Source organism: Prosopis cineraria, unplaced genomic scaffold (genome assembly GCF_029017545.1).
Source record: "Prosopis cineraria cultivar Desert tree isolate PC_DT_omini unplaced genomic scaffold, ASM2901754v1 PC5, whole genome shotgun sequence".
In the NCBI taxonomy this organism is placed as follows: domain Eukaryota; kingdom Viridiplantae; phylum Streptophyta; class Magnoliopsida; order Fabales; family Fabaceae; genus Prosopis; species Prosopis cineraria.
In genome coordinates, this window is record NW_026555336.1 from 8,657,994 (window position 1) to 8,665,575 (window position 7,582).

Sequence of the window (7,582 nt, forward strand, 5' to 3'; positions counted from 1 at the left end):
TTAGAGTGATTCAAGCGCCACATAAAGCTTTACTCCTAAGCTAAGTAATGAGATAGGTTTGGACACAATCTAACAATCCGATCAAAATTTGGATACTCGAGTACAAAAAGTCACTTTTTCTAAAAAATTTATGCACCTAAGCGCTCAAATCGATCCCTTTTTCTCATCAGACAATATAAGGCCTTGAATCAAGTCTAAAAGGACCTAATATACTTGATTAACCATAATTTATCACAATCATGCATATATAATAAATTTGACCCTTTTACAATCAATTTCACAGTTTTACACACACTTTGCCATTTCTTGGCACAACTAGGCCAATTGCCTTGTTCTCATCACAAACACATATCAATATTCACAACATAATCTTAACCCTAAATTACTTATTTCATCATAATTTCTTGCTTGGGCTTAAGATTCACTAACACAAACAACTATTTCAATATAAATATACTCAATCACAGCCCCTTGAGTTGTTTCATCACAAAAACATACAATCGGGCTAAGATTCCACAAAATCATCACTCAAGTTATGCATACAATTCTATGACAACTCATTTACACATACATACACAATTCTTATTTTAGTTCATTACACAACTCACAGTATACATGACTTCACAACTTAAGCTGGTCTAGACTCTCTTCCCTTGCCCTAATTACTTTTGGATCCTATAAACATGTAACCGCAGGAGTGAGATAATAATCTCAATAATAGAATAAGCCACTCCTATTGACTATCACATACAACAATATAAAAGTAAAGCATATTATACCATTTAAAACTTCATTAAAATAGCATTTATATCACATATCTCATTTCCATTCCTTTTCCCATAACACATATCCATTCTTAACTTTTCACCACTTTCACAAAACATTCATAATATCTCATAACATATCACATATCATCCCATAACATCTCATAGCATCATAAAGCATGATATAGCATGATCACTACCGACCGAATTTTTTAATCATTCTGACACAAAATCATAGGCTCACCTTAGACTAATGTACACTTTCATTGGCCTTAAGCTTACCTGTAGTGGTAGAATCATCTAGCCAAATATGTCCTAATGCACATACGGGCTATGGTTTCCCCTAATACACATAATGAGGTGTCATTGACTCTAACATCGTATCATAAAGACATTAAGGAATCTCTCATCTCCAACATTACACTTTAATAGGCACCGAGAAGATCTTCTCCAACACCATACCTCAATAGGCACTAAGGAGAATTGTTTCCAACACTGCACCCTATTGAGTACTAAGGAAACCTTACCATATAGTCTTTATCATCTCCTTCACTCGAGTGAACTCTCACCCCTATGATCATGCTTTCCAAACCATTTAAGGTTTCCATTTATCATTTTACTCATTTCTCAAACATAGCACATCTATAATCCATTCCATTTGAAATCACACATTTTAATACTTTATTTCAACCAAAAACCATTTCACACAACAATTACACAATGCTATAAGACATGCTTAGTTTAAAACTATTTCATGCATTACATAGCATACTAATACACAATTACAATAAATACTCAAATAAAGAAAGTTATTCAATTATCTTAACCCACCTTGCTAGTGGAGAACTATAAGCTCGCATGTTTTCCATAGCTCTTCAGAAATCATCCTCAATCCTAGTATATGCAATCCCGTCCAACATCTTCAATGCATAATCCTTCCTAATTCTAGTATTCCCGTTTAGGCCTTTATATACCTTTGAATATTTTGAACTGAAGTTATCTTTTATATGCCTATAGCAGAATGCATGCCTTTTGTTCCTAAACATAATTGAACTACATGGATGATTGTATTGTGTGTAACATCCTAAATTTTTAATCCTGCATTAATGACTGGTTAGGAATTGAATTAGTGATTTAAAGTGGGGTTAGCATTCTGAATGGTGAAATGTCATTTTGACTTATTGGGATGTTATATGAATAGATATGAGCAAAAGAGTGGAGTCCCAAAGTAGAGCGTGTGAGTACAGTGAGGATTTCCCTTATTATGCCACACGCTATAGTAAAGGATAGATGCACTGCGGCGCATTTTCCAGAAAAGGGAGCTTTGCTAGGGCATCAAGTTTCAAGAGAAAGGATGATGTTTCTAACCAATTACTTATCAAGTAAATCTTGTACTGCCTTAACCTCTAATTCTACCCTATCTTCTCATAGTTTTAACTATTGAGAAATTAAATTTAGAAGTTTTAAGGAGATGGTTTCTTATCATATAGTAATAGAAAGGTTCTTTGAGACTAAACTAGTATGTTGTGACTGGTTTGAATCAGAATGATAAAGTTTTGGAGTGATAAATGCAATTTGACCAAGTTTAAAGAAAGAATAGTGGGAGAAATTTGATAATAGATGTGTTAGTCTTAAATTGAATAGTAATTGGGAGTAGATAGAGGCTACCGACACAAATAAGGAAAATAGTAATGATTAGATGTTTAATTATGATAATTGGCACTTTTGTCAACGATGAGAATTGACTTTGTTTTGCCAATTTAGTGTAGATTATTGCATGTGATGAGTTGAATAGTGAGAGAAGCTTGAATAGGGTTTTAGAACATGAGTAACCCTTTTTATTGAATAGAATGGTTAAGGTAACCATATAGTTTGTTATATTTATTAACTCATATAACTGTGTAGAAGTAAAAGATATTATTATCTTGTGAATTTTTTATGCATGAAATCATATTGTGAACAATTTTAACATGAAAATTGATTTGTAAAATAGAAGTTCAAAGATTTTTGATTTAGTTTGATATATGTGTGTGTGGTGAAAATTATGAAAGAAAGTATTGACAAGTGTATGAAAAGCATGATCATAAGGGGTAGGAGTTTACCCATGGTATGTGGATATGTGTATGTGTGAAGATGTGAGTGAATAAATCCATATGGTCAGACTAGCACTATGAAAAATCATATTGTGAACAATTTTAATATGAAATTGATTTATAAAATGGAAGTTTGAAGATTTTTGATTTGGATTGATGTGTGTGTGTGTGTGTGTGTGTGGTGTGTGTGTAGTGGAAATTGTAATATCCTTACTTTGCTAAACACAATTAACCAATATAATTCATGATAATCAAAGACTTAACTCAACAAGGTGATTATTAAGCTTTATTTCTAATTCAAAGAATTCCAAGTTTTCTAAATAACAATGAGTTTAAAATAATCAAATCCTTTGTAACAGAGTAAAAATAAGTTACAGAAGCATGGGATACCTCAAAGGAGTGAAAGAAATCGAAAACAAGTGAAAAATGAATCTTATAATATATGACAAAGCAGTGTGTTGTGGCTTGTGCATGCTGCGTGGCGGCGTGTTGCTCACTGTGCCACACGCTGTGATGTGTTACATGAAAATTCAACTGATTTTGCTATTATTTGACAGCAAAATCAGAGAACTTTTGATGCTTCAAGATTTAAAACAAAATTTAAACTAATTAAACTCAAGGCATGATGAATTATAATTAAATTTAACAAAATTAAAATCAAAAAATATGCATAATTATAATTAGAAAAATAAAAATCAAGTTTCAAAATCAAAAATGAAAAATTCCAGGCAAAAGGATGAAAATTAAGCTAAAAAATGACAAAATTTATAAATTGCAAAAAATAAAAAATAAACTGCAAAAAAGGATGAAAATTAAGCTAAAAATGACATAAATTGCAAAAAAAAATAATAATAAATTGCAAAAAAATAAACTGGAAAAAAGGATGAAAATTAAGCCAAAAAAATGACATAAATTGCAAAAAAAATATAATAAACTGTAAAAAAAAGGAGAGGAAAACCTTTAGCTAGTGTCGGAGGAGACAGCAGGAGACGGTGGAGCTATAGACGCCAAGACAAGCTGGAGTTGGAGCTATGGGCAGATGAGCTAACAGCAGACGAGGGAGCTAGGGGAAAAGGGGGTGAGCTGTGACAAATATAATATAATATACCTAGATTCAAGCATATTAAAATTTAAATAATTAAAAAAAATTTGTAAGTTTTTAATTATTAATTAATTATTATTTTTTACAGAATTGAGACATATTTAATGCTTGAATCAGATATACGTGACAAGCATTTATCATGCCTGTCGCCGTAGGTTTGCTTGATTTTAGGCATAATTAATATGCCTAAAATTAGACATATTTAATTTATATATATAATGAATAAATATTTATAAAAATTAAAATAATCTAAATTTTATTGATAGTTTAAATTTAATATGTATGAATTCAGACACATTTAATATGTCTAGATTTAGACATATTAAAAATTTAAATAATTAAAAAATTTATGTAAAATTTTTAATTATTAATTAATTATTATTTTTAATGGAATTGAGGCATATTTAATGCCTAAATCAGACATATAGTGACAAGCATTTATCATGCCTGTCACCATAAGTTTGCATGATTTCAGGCATAATTGATATGCCTAAAATCAGACATACTTACGGCGACAGGCATTCTTAGGTTTCTGATTTCAACCATATTAATTATGCATGAAATCAAAAAAATTAAATTTATTTATATATTTATGATAAAATATTTATAAAAATAAAAATAATCTTTGTTTTAAAAATAACTAAAATTTATATATTTGAATTCTAAACTGAGACACGTTAAAAATATATATATATATTTCTTAATAATTTAAATTTAAATATATATATATATATTTCTTGATAATGTAAATTTAAAATTTGAATTAATGATTTATTTTAATTATGTTATTTGTTTAATGGCTTGTCAAATCATTTACGGTGACAAGTGGATTGTATGTTTGTAGCCATAAATCTTACATTTTTTACCTTATTTACATTTTTGCCACTTTACCTTATTTTACCACAATTTTTCTATAAACTGTGGTGAAAAATATGTAGTTAAAATTATATTTTGTACTAGTGTTGGGAGAAAGGGCTTCTTGGCTCTCAAAATTGATCTAGAAAAAGCTTTCGACAGACTCTCTTAGGATTTTATAGATGATACTCTTCATACCATCAGGCTAAATAAGAAATTTAGAAAACTCATTATGGCAGCCATCACTACTACTCGCATGAAAGTTTTTTGGAATGGTGAACCAACTAATGAATTCACTCCAACATGTGGAATTAGACAGGGAGATCCTCTTTTTCCTTATCTCTTTGTTCTTTGTATCAAAAGATTAAGTCATAGCATACTTAGTAGCATTGACAAAAAGGATTGGAAGCCTATTAGCTTAACCACTAATGGCCCTCCTATCTCTCACCTATTTTTTGCTGATGACTTTTTTTTTTTGCAAAGGCATCCCTTAACCAAGCAAGGAACATCCAAAAATGCCTTGATAACTTCCGTAAAGCCTCATGACACAAAGTCAACAATTCCAAATCCAAGCTTTACTACTCGAAAAATGTCAATATCAATAGAGTCATCTAGATTAGCAAAGAATTAAGAATCCTAATGACCAAAAATGTTGGCAAATATTTAGGAATTCCTATTATACATGAAAGAGTTTCTAAGCTAACTTTCAGTCCCCTTCTTGATAGAATCAATTCTCGACTATCCGATTAGAAAAGTCACTATCTTGATACTACAGGGAAAGTTGTTCTCATAAAATCGATTCTATCCTCTATTCCTAGCTATATTATGCAGACTATACTCTTACCTAATAATATCTTATTTGATATGGAAACTCACTCTCACAACTTCCTTTGACATTCTAGTGATGGCTCCAGGAAACCACACCTCTTGTCTTGGGATCATATCACCAAGGATACTAAGCATGGTGGGCTTTGCTTCAAAAAATTGAAAAGTCAAAACATGGCATATATTATGAAGCTTTGCTAGGGTATCATTACAAAGCCTAATTGTCTCCGGGTTTAAGTTCTACGTGATAAGTATAAATGTCAAAACCCTACTTTGAGTCTAGAAGGTAGGAAAAGGGGATCAAACATCTTTTTAGTTTGACAAATGGTGCCCTCTTCCAAAACCACTTGTAAAGTATGCCTTGCCTAATGTTGATTCTATTTTACATGTAAAGGTTTCTAACTCTTACTTTGAGTCTAGTAGATGGAAGATTGATCAATTACGTAGAGATTTACACCAGGATATTATTAATCACATTACCATCATTCAACCTCCAAAACCCAATGTTGATGATGTTACTTTATGTTGGAGGCCTTCTAACGACGGTAACTTTACCACTAAATCTATGTATAAGGTTATTGAAAATCATTACGATAATAAAAGCTCCAAAATATGGTCTAAGATCTGAAAATGGTTGACTTATGAGAAAATCAAATCCTTCCTTTGCAAAGCAGTTTAGGATTGACTTCAACCCAAATTCTCATTTTTTGATTAAGGAAATCCTTGTATTAAGATATGCCACTTTAGTTGTAACTCTTTAGATTCTGCTATTCATATTTTAAGAGATTACAAAAAATTTAAAGAGGTTTGGACAAAAATAGTTAAACAATCTAAATTTAACACCTTTTTTTCTCTTCTTTTACAGGATTGGATAATTTGGAATGCGAGGAATGATATAGGTAACGCTTATGCAAGGAAAACCTCTTAGCAGAAACTTTATGCCCACGTGTGTTGGAACATTTGAAAAGAAAGGTGCAAAAATTTACATTCAGAAGAAGACACCCAAGACAAAGACATTGCTTTTACTAGCATCTAAGATGTTCTCAGAGATCAATATCTTCAAAATAAAATTAACTTCCTAACTCAAAAGGGTGATAAAGCAACAGTTAAATGGTCTGCTCTTGAAGAAGGTTGGGTTAGATTGGATACTGATGGCTCCGTCAACATTCATAGTACAGCTAAATGTGGGGGTCTTGCCTAGAACAACCAAGGAAATTGAATCAAAGGTTACTCCAAATACCTTGGTTATTACCCAAGTACAACAGCCGAGCTTTTGGGCATCTTGGAAGGTTTAAACATTTGCTAAGCTGAGAAGTTTGAGAAAGTTAATGTCTACACTAACTCTACAGAAGTTCTCTCACTAATCCGTAATGAGTTCTCTACTACCCACTCAGTCACTGCTATCATTAATAGAATCAGAGAACTCACTATGCGAGATTGGACAATAACGTTTGACCACACTTTCAGGGAGGCAAACAAATGTGCCAATTGCTTATCTCATCAAGTTTACACTAACAATTTATGTATTCATATCTTCGATATCCCACCGCCTGGTTGTTATAATATCTTGTATGCTAACATGACTCATCTTGTCAATTAGCACGGTTTGTCCGTGGCCTTCAATTCAAAAAAAAAAACTATTTACCTCACTAATGTATGTCGTTAAATAACATAACCGATAGGAAAAAATGACTGGAGGAATTTTTATAAATATTTTGGTTTTCAAAATAAAATTTCTAAGTTTTTATTTTTGTTAACAATATGCAAAAGAAGAGAAGACAGTGAAGTCATTAATCTTGTTTGAAAATGGAGTAAATTTTTAATTTTATATTTCATTTTCCAAACATACATACATACATACATACATATATATACATGCTTAAGGGTGAAAGAAAGAAGAAAAAGTGAGGAAAAAAAGAATAGGAAGACAGAAAAGATCAACC